Source organism: Cibotium barometz, chromosome 32 (genome assembly GCF_041138505.1).
Source record: "Cibotium barometz isolate CiBa-2024 chromosome 32, ASM4113850v1, whole genome shotgun sequence".
NCBI lineage: Eukaryota > Viridiplantae > Streptophyta > Polypodiopsida > Cyatheales > Cibotiaceae > Cibotium > Cibotium barometz.
Genome location: NC_141077.1, coordinates 23,447,956 through 23,458,758, shown reverse-complemented (window position 1 = coordinate 23,458,758; position 10,803 = coordinate 23,447,956).

Genomic DNA, 10,803 nt, shown 5'->3' with positions numbered 1-10,803 from the left:
ACTCTGTAGTATCTGACTTAGAGTCACTCTCAAAGGTCTTCTTGATCCTCCCATGCATCCTCAACCACAATCATACCCATCCCATCACCATGTAAATCAAGGTCAACATCATCCTCATCACTCTTTGTATTTGACTTATAGTCACTCTCAAAGGTCTCCTCTAGTCCCTCTATGGCTAATTGCAATAAAGCTATCCTCTTACGGTGGCTAGAACATGATTTGTGTTTATGGAAAAATGACATTAACAAAGAATCAAGCACATATATAATTGTAAAAGGGAAAATAATAACACAAGATTGCTATATCATAGATCTTTCATTACTCGATTCAAGATAACATGAGAGAGAGAGAATTAAGATGGTGAAGTGGTTGCTTCATGCATGTACGTTCTAAGAGCACATTCACATGGAAATTATCCTTTAATACCTACCATGTGCAATTTAGATTTTATCCAAGAGTGAAGAAGGTGATTGCATACTTTTGCACACCAAACAGGTCATATACAGAGTATACATTGCCTCAAGGGTGCCTTCCCAGAAAATAATAAGTTGAGTGGCTTGAAGTCTCATGATTGAGACAAGTTCTTATGATATAGAGACTTTTAAGCTCTTTTATTTGATCATTAATAGTGAAAGTGTCTTAACTCATTAATGTTTATGGATGGTGTGACTTTGTAGTTTGTACTTCCTATTATAACCGAAGACATCAGGATTGCCGCCATTTGGATTAGTAAGATGGAATTTCTTTAAATGAGATCAACTTATAATCTATTGATTAGGCAAGAATCAACTCAATAGAAGTAGTGCTATTAATTAAGAAGTATTTTCTAGCATCTATTCTCACTATCCAAATACACATAGTAGATGAGGTTGTAATATCAAATACCGGTTATTGTCGATACCTTCTTTTTGGAAAGGTTTATGAAGACCTTAAAGGATTTTGTGAGACAAAGGACAAGGCTTGAAGGGAAAATGGTAGAAGGTTGGCTAGTTTAAGAATCATTGGTATACATGTCAGAGATTCTTAGTCAATTAGATTCACATATGCCTCAACTTTGGCATAACAAAGATGATGAGTTTATAGTTGGAGAATTACTACAAAGATATGGAATCACTCGTAAGATGGATGAACCCTTATGACATAAAATCATAAAAAATTGTATCTTGAATTCTCCATAAATGCAAAAGTGGATTGATAGGTATAAAGTGCTAGAAGACTTTTTAGAAGAAGACATAGATATCTTCCATATCTACCCGAGCTTGCACTCTCCATAAATGCAAAAATGGATTGATAGGTATAAAGTGCTTGAAGACTTTTTAGAAGACGACATAGATATCTTCCATATTTACCTAAGCTTTCACTTTTCTCAATAGATATCACTTAGATGGTTAGAGAATACTCCTAGTAGGCAAGCCCACCCAAGCTTGCACTTCTCTCCATAGATATGCCACTTAGATTCTTAGATAATTCTTTTAGGCAAGCAAGGGATAACGATGAAAGGACCAGTGTGTGAGAGATAGAGTTTACAAGAGGATGCGACTGGCATGTAAGTAAGTTGAAGCACGTACATAACCCTATTAAGTATTTAGTTTTTTGCTTAAATATTTATTGTACTATTGAAAATCTGGAGCATTATGGTCACATGGTTGTCACTTTGTGTGGAGCATATTGAAGAATGACCTTTGATTCTAAATCAACGACTAACTTTCTCCAAGAGAGTCGAGCTAGTGCCAATGATACAAATCTTCTCACCTCTAGTCTTCATTATTTAGAAATCATACAAGATATCATAAATGTAACTTTTAGCAATTTGACATATTATCTTGACATTTAATGGTTCAAAGTCATCTACAATGGTCCAAATACAATAGTCAAAAGAGATAAAAGTGGATTCTTTGTTATCAACTCAACAAAGTTGTGATACATTTGTGATACCACAACTTTGTGAGTAGGTAATAAGTTTTAAGAAATGTGTATTCTTTTTCTTTTAGATATTAGTTTTTTGTTGTTATAGAATGGAAAAAACATAATAGATCTTATAATATGGAGCATATAATCTTCCAACTAGCTTCGTTGGAATTGCAATGGTGGTATGTAATATAAGTTGCACCTCAAAGCAAACACATATTTGAAGATAAAGGTGTTGGTTGAAGTGATCATGTGCTTCAACCGCCCCTACATATTTTAGCCAGTGGGTGTCTAAATCGGTAGGGAAAACATAGCATTCTAGCCTAGGGAATCCATTAGGCTTGCAACTTCTATGTGAGTGTGTTCCCCATGATGGTTCCGCTATATTGGCCTGTTCAGGTTCATGTGAGTAGCGACATCAGGCAGGTATGCAGTGCTAAGCATGTAGAGAGATGTGATCTCCCGCGTGTTGGCTATAGCAAACTTGGTTCCCGTGCGACTTGGAAGTATGTCCAAGGTAGCAAGGATATGCAGTGCTAAGCATGTAGAGAGGTGTGATCTCCTCCCTGTTGGCTGTAGCAAACTTGGTTCCTATGCAACTTGGAAGTATGTCCAAGGTAGCAAGGATATGCATCCAATTCTCAAAGTCTTTTGGCTCCAAAAGAGGTGCACATTCCTCGCTATCCTTTTCATCATCTATTGTTTTATGGCACGTTTGACATAGGTAGACTGTAGTGGATCTGGTAGTTGTTACTGAGTCCTCTATGAAGGGTCTACCATCCATGGGATGTACCTTCCACGTGCGTAGGTTGATCTTAACTTTTTGATCTTCCCTTTGGATGTAGATATGGTCGATATCCTAATTGTGGATCATTTTAGTTTCCCTCATGAATGGTCGCCCAAGGATGCAGTCGTATGAAACTGGTTGACATCGGAAGTTCATCACCACACCTTTCACCACAAAGGTGTGGCTCCAAGGATATTTATTTTTAAATCCTTCAATAGACCAATGGGTCTAGCGATGGCTCCGTCAACAACGAGTTTTACCAATAATGCTGTGTCATCCATGGTGGGTGCTCCCCATTTTACCCAGCATTGTTTGGTAACAATGTTCACTCCTGCTCTCCCATCCATGATTGTTGTGACTTGAAGGCCATCAAAGGTTATCGGCAATGCAGAACTGAGTTCATCGCCTTCAAAATATTGTCCAATCTTATTGAGTCGAATTGTGGGAGTGCCAATGATTTCGTGGGGTTCAACGAGTTTGTCTTCCTGTGACTCATTAGAGCTGTCTAGCTCTATGGATTCTTGCATGCCGGCCCCGAGGCATCCCTCCATCAGATCCTTCCATAAGCTTGGGCTACCTTGAAGCAAGGTGCCAATGGGGATTTGGATCTTAGAAGAGAGGAAGTAAGAGAGACCAGCAATGCCTCTAGCACAGAGGCTGTTTCGTGAGGAAGGTCGCCTTGGCTTGTTCTCAAGCTCTTATTTGTATAAGGTATTTGGATGGGGACCTCTGTGTCCATTCTTTTGAGATGGTCATCCCCCAAATTTTTGAGATATTCAGCTACCCGGTTTCCCTGGTGGGGGGTAGCAGTCCAGTGGTGGGTTCTGTTGGTTGTGTTGGCCTGTGAGGGGGTGACTGGTCTGGGAGCTCTCTATTATATACTGGGCCTCTTCATCAGTAGGTCTCATGTTGGAGACCAAAGGGCATGGCTCAAGGTAAGCAGTTGGAGGCTCATCTTCTATCTGAGCTTGGCAGTCCTCCCTGACTAATTCATGGGCTACCAAGAGTTTTTCCTTCTCCTCAATGGGGTTAGGGTATTTGGCAAGCTTTTTATGGAGCTGTTTAGTGTCAATTAGTTTCCTAACTTGGGTGGTTGAGTGTAGCAGATGTTCCTCTTTAGATGAAGAGGCTGATGCATATGTGGTCCTGCCATCTTCCGAACCACTCTTAATAACTACCCAGCTGTCCCCTTTGCCGATTTTTGTGGTTTTCTTTCTTGAGTGTCTAGTTGCTTATACTTGTTCAGGGACATTCTTTGAAGATAATACCTTAGTTTGTCCCTGGTCTCGTGAGGTCGATGCCTCTAATACAGCACGAGCTGCGGCCCTCTGTCTGTTATTAAATCTTGTCATGGTGTTGAGAGGGACCGTATGGATGAAGCCATCTCTTACACTCAGTAGGTTAATGCTGATGCTGGGATTAGCTTCACGTCTATCATCCCACACCCAACGCATAAAGGGGTTAATCTGGAAGCGTCTACATAGGTACTTACCATCCCTTTCTTGATTGGACACTCAGCCACTCGGTGAGGTCCCACATAATGGTAGCATTGCATGGGTGGTTGTTTAGCCATTGTATTCATGTCCTGGCTTTGTGGGATTGGGGCGGCTAAGTATACTGGGAAAATTTGGTCGCCCTCCGTTACGTAGTGGCTTAGAATTTGGGAGGGTGGACTAGTTGGCTCTAGAGGTTCCTAGGTGGGACCTTTAGGAACTTCCCCCTCATCCCCTTCTTCAGAAATTTCCATGAGGTTAGCTGATGAACATTTGTGACCCGTGGCAATGGGGGTGGAGGTGGGCGAACTGGGGGGCATTTCGGGTATCCTAAGAATCCCTCTTTGGGCCACTTCTCAGCTTGGTTGAGGTACATTGTGAAGCGCAGGTGTGCTGGCAAAGCCAACGGTTGCCTTGGGTTTGCAGGCAAGGCTTGAGGTAGAGCACGAGCTTGGGCAGCCCTTTGCTGATAGCAATTTGTGATTTCATGATTACCCCATCTTTGGCAATATGTGCAGTAGAGGGTGGAATAAGGTCACAGATGTGGACGCTCCGTGCTGGTATGGTTAGCTCAACAAATTGGGCACCATACTAGCTCCCTCTTTCGATAGAGATGGGGTTGGCCAACTCGATCCCAACCTTGGCTGGTTTTCCAATGTTGGGTCATTTGCTGCATTAATGCAGCGAGACCAACTGCTCGACCTGTTGTCCAAAGGTGGACTCCTTGCTCTTTCCATCAGATCTTGTGTTTGTGGTCTTGAATGAGGCTTCTCATGTGCCCTCATGGAGTTCTCAGGAACGTGTTCCCTTGAAGTTGTCCTCGAAGTCCATAGTACTCCCGCAGCTTTGCTCAAAGGAGGTATGGGCCAAGGTATACAAGGAATTGTGTAGGGGTACGTCATCTAAACCTTCCAGAAATCTCCCTATTAACCTTTCATCAGAGAACTTATCATCACCATCCTTTTGTCTATTATTGTATAGCTGCTCAACAGGACTCCATCTGGTTCCTTGACGAGAATATCCAACCTTGAAGGCCTCTTTCAAGGCTCCAAAAGTGGCCTTGTCTTCAGTTTTTAAGGACCTAAACCATTGGCCGGCTTTACCATCTAAGGTGAGGCCAAAGGCACTCACCTTAACTTGATCGTCCACATAGCCAAAGGCTTCACAAATCTGGTTGAACATCTCTAAGTGTGGGATGGGGTCTCCAGTCCCATCAAACTTAGTGATTAATTTTGAGATGTTTGCGGGTTTGTTCCACTCTAGTTTGGGTCCTAGTATTGGTTGAGCTGGTACCAGACAGGGACGTGATACCAGCAGCCACCCCCCTTCCTATTTCCATGGCTATTCTCAACATTTTCGGTGTTAGCAGTGCCATGACTACATTGGGTGCTGGTTGGGAAACAATGGGTGGAGGAGCTTGGCCAGGTAGATAATAGACCATCGGAGGTCCTTGTCTCATGGGTGGGTTGGGTTGTGCCTCATGTGGCCCCATGTGATACTCGCGGTATGCTTCTCAAGGTGGGTATTGTTGATATACAGGTGGCCCAGGTTGGTGTAACGGGCCAAGTAGGCCCTTTCTCTCTGGTATGACATTTTAGGTCCTTGGGGGAAGATGGATCTGGCCCTAGGTATAGTATGGGTCTTTGGGCCCAGAATGAATCGCCCACCCTCGAGATGGGCATGGCTCTCCAAACTGGCGGATGAGTCTAGGTTTGATGGCTCTCGCTTTGCCCTATTTCCACTCTAGGATCTAGAGGCTATGTGGGCTCACTTTCATGTCGGTGTTCCATACCTCTCGCCCTGGGATGTGGCTCTTCTGACTATGCGTTTCCTAGGATAAAGTTGCCAAGCCTTGAAGAAAGGCTTCTCTATGAATGTGTAGAAGAGGTAGGGTCTTACTCCTGTGGACAGGTGGTATGTCCATACACTGAGCTTCAAGTTCTCTTGTTTCAAGGTCAAGAGTGTCTTGTCACATGCTGGGATGATCTTCGCTCTCACTGGTGCTGTTAAGGACTAGCACCATGTTTGGCTCCAAGCTGTATTGACCAATGGGTCTGACCTTATGAGCGAGGGAGCTTCATGAGAGTTTATATCATCAAAGAGATGGTTGTTTCGCACCAATTTTCCCAAATGTAGGTGCGTGAATTTGTGGAATTACTGTGCCGGACCCCCTGTGAAAAGTCCCTTTTTGTGAATGGTACAGCCATACGCTTTAAGATGGTATAGGCATACGCTTTGTTGAAGACACGGGCATACGCTTCTCAGAAAGAAGATGACACGGGCGTATGCTTCCTGGAAGACATGGATGTGGCTTTAGGAAGGAACATGCTTCCTAGAAGACATGGACGTGGCTTTAGGAAGGAACATGCGTGTATTTTTGAATAAAGAAAGTACGAGCGTGACAAGTAGATGGTACAGGCATGGCAAGGTTGCACACACGGGCATACGCTTTAGAAAGAAGAGATGGTATAGGCATGGCAAATATGGCACGGACGTACACTTGCTGTAGTCGGGGTAAAGGAGATGGAATGGGCGTGGCACGTTGGAATGGGTGTATGCTTTCTAGGAAGGAACGATTATGCGATTCAAATGGTACGGGCGTACGTTGTAAGTGGTATGGGCGTTCTAGTTTTCAGAGATTTTAATGCTCCAGGTCTCACTGCCTACAAATATTCTCTAACAGTGCAGCTGTACCCCTTGTTTAATACAATTTATGCTTACTTAATGCAATTATTCCCTTTTTAATGCTAACTACCAAATTAATAGCTGAAGATCTCACAAGATATGCTCGGGAGGAATGGAATGAGTGTGGCAAACTTGCCACGACCATTCAGTGAGGATGCAACGAGCATTCACTTCACAAAGGTTCATCCAGAATGCAACTTTCGCCTACTTTCCTCCTTTGATTTTTGCAGATTCAGTTGTCTTCCTGATATTTTTGGATTTTTGTTTTGATGGGGAGCTAGAGCTAATCTCTTACTACCTATTAATACCTAGAATGCATAAAGAAACCTAATAAATTAAGATTAATTTGATGATTAAACTATTGTGCAAACTTAATAAAATATGAACAAAAATAAAAAATTATATGAATGTCAAGAGAAAAAATTGAACACTTACTTGTGTCTCCCACTTTTGGTGAAGACTTCAATGCTCCAATGCTCTGGTTGACCTCCATAGCTCCATTGAACATAATCAATCAAACAAACAACAAAATCAAACAACATGCAACCAACCAGTGGATTTGTACTCCAACCGGGCAAAATGAGGACTCTAGCATATGAAATATATGGAGGATGGAGGACCCTAAGCTAAGTGCTATCCCCGACAGCCGCACCAAAGATGTTAAGCTAAACATACAACCTTGCACACAAGAGAGGGAAAAAGGAAGAGAAATAACCATGCAAGGGTCGAGTTGGAGGTGTGCACTTAGCCAACCCTAATGAGGGTTAACTCCCCTTTGAGGCGTCTAGGGGCTCACTCCACCACCACTTGTGTCACCCAAGTGGAGATTTACAAGCTAGGTGAAGAGCAAAGCAGGAGGGAGCTATGGAAAGATCTCCATGCCAACATGCATGCAAGAGGGATCTTGGTAGAGAGACAAGAGAGGGGAGAGGAGAGGAGAAGCTAAATCATCACCATCCCTAACATGCACACACAACACACAACAACAATTAAGCATGCAAGCATCTACAACACAAGCAAGAATCCACAAGCTCAAGAGAGTGAGAGAGAGAGAGAAAGAGGGAGTAAAACTCAATTGAGACTAATGGGATTGTCCCTTTTTATATTCCATAAAATGTCTTATATACAAGAGCTCTCATTTTACAATGGCCGGCCACCCATTTACAATTGGGGGCCCAAAACTAGCTTCCTGGCTTTATGTACATTCATTCCTATGACCGGAATTACACAAGCCGTAAGCTCAGTCATCCCATATCTCTTTTATCAATTAGCACTTTGCAGAGTTACAAAAAGCTAAGTTATAAGAAGCGTGGCCATGCTTGAAAAATAATGTTAACCACCACTGGAGTGCTTAACAGGTCTAGTGAGGGAGGGGTCAGGGTGGTTAACAGGTCTAGTGAGGGAGGGGTCAGATTGGTTAACTCCTCTAGTGAGGGAGGGATCAGGGTGGCTGGGAATGAAGCTCTCTCAAGGAAAGTGTCCTTGTGTCTGCGAAGCTTGAGAAGAAGGAAGCTCCCTAGGCAAGAAGTCAATGATCTTGCAAAAAGTGGGTCGAATCCCTCATGAAACTGATAGTGAAACCTCTTGCATATCTCTCATAGTTTAATGATTGAGGAGCGACATATGTAATGTTCCTCTATCCATGTGGCATAATTAATAGATCCTCTCCTCCCTGGGTCTCGTATGAGCTCCTCGGCTTTGAAGACGTGCTCATCTATCCCCTTGTCTCCACTCTAAGGTAATGGGATGCAACATATATCTAGTCAATCACAATTCACATGTGGCAATGGACAAGTGAACACACTCAGGTATCACGGGCTGTGTTGGGGATGAATCTATCCTGAGTGACCTGAGGAAGTGATCTATGTAGAAGTGCATCTTTGATGGAATCTCTGAAGGTGTGATCCATGTGTAGTGGGTGGAGAGGCTGAGATCTAACCATATAACCCGATTGGTGTCTTCACGAGAGCTTTAGAGAAAAGGGGAGTCCAAACTTTAGTGAAGGGGTGGGAGGTAGTCTATGCAATGCCCATCTCCTGAGTGAGAAACCGAGTGGGAACTCAGGCATACCATACTCTAAGGTGGCCCTCAAGTGCTAGCTATCTCGAGGACTCCAAGGTAAGCCTTGGAGTCCTCGAGAGGCTGAGATCTAACCATATAACCCGATTGGTGTCTTCACGAGAGCTTTAGAGAAAAGGGGAGTCCAAACTTTAGTGAAGGGGTGGGAGGTAGTCTATGCAATGCCCATCTCCTGAGTGAGAACCGAGTGGGAACTCAGGCATACCATACTCTCTAAGGTGGCCCTCAAGTGCTAGCTATCTCGAGGACTCCAAGGTAAGCCTTGGGTACCTATGGGGATCCATGTGATAGATGTGAGTGGAGATGTGTGAATGTCTAGAAGAGTGCATCCACTACCATCAAGGCTACAATAAAGTCTGCATGGATAATCTGGCATGGGACTGATGGTTTAATGTGTGGATCATACAAGAGAACATCATGACCTAGGGCCTCTCAACTCACTACCAATCCTCATCAAATAAATATGACCCCTAGAAGGTTGCTCCTCCATTCATCAAGGCTAGTTTTTTACGAGGGCATCAAGAATCCAACCCTTCACCCTGGTCTCTTGAAAATGTGGCTAGAAGCACTGCCGCTCTCAAGTAAGCTCAAGGTTGCATATCCCCGTGTAACTTTGAGAGAGAGAGAGAGAGAGAGAGAGAGAGAGAGAGAGAGAGAGAGAGAGAGAGAGAGGGTTGACTCATAAAGGCCATGCTTACAATATGCTCAAGGTAAAATGAATAGTTACTAAACTAACCCCTCAAAGAGAAGAGAGGTGGGGTCACTTAAAAGGAATGAGGTATAGTAGGTAGAGTTTAAAGAATATTCAATAAACCCCTTTATACAATTTTTAACCTTCTTCGATTATATTTACTTGTGAAATGTCCTTTAATTTACCTAGCCCTTATTAAACATATGATTTTTAGGCACAACTTATTAGTTGCCTTGCTATACAACTTTCCTTTTTTGATGATGTATAGTTCCACTTTAATATCATTCTACTTTTTATAGCAGACCTTTGTAAGGTGCCCCAATTTACGATAGTAATGATATTTCATGCTATTTGCATTTTGATTTCTTTGCCAACCACCTTGGCCCCTCTCTGGCTCGCCCTACCTCTAGAGTGGTCTCTTTCACTTATTTGTACATTAAATTCCTATTATTGCTACCCATGATTTCTATTTCCAAAATGGCCTCTACCTTAGCTTTTAAATGATGATCTATCTCTACCTCTACTTGTATATGAGTGAAGTGCTTGCTCATGTAATTTTTTTCCTAATATTCATCTCCTCATGGATGAAGAGAGTAACCAGTTCTAAAAATCAAGAAAGTCTCTCAGTCTAAAACTGATTGTATTCCTTACCAAGACCATTCAAGGTCACCGGTGACACTATATCATCAGCATCTACTAATGATTCAATAGAAGAAAGGGCATATCTAAATCCTTTAACCTTTATCATAATCATTTATACTTAGCTTCCCTTTTGCCACATTATGCAGATTTTACTTTAGTTGTATCTTCCAAGCTTAAGTGTTTGTATTATACATCTTCACCAAGGTATCCTAACCCTTCTTAAGCATTTGTGCATACAATCATAAGAGTGTCACATTGATTAAAAAAATAGTAAAACACCTTTTTAGCTCTTTCATGCCATGCTTTATATGTGTACACTTGATATGGGATAGATTTTCTTTAATAATCTTTGGCTCCTTTTCATCACCTGTGTGATGAACTCCCAATATCCATTTCCAATAAGGAAGGTGCTCCTGAATTTCCCTACCTGGAAGTTATTTTTGTTTAGCACAATCTAGTATAGACTATCAGATATGATTACCTGACTGCTGTAGCAAGGAAGGTGGTCCTAAAGTTTC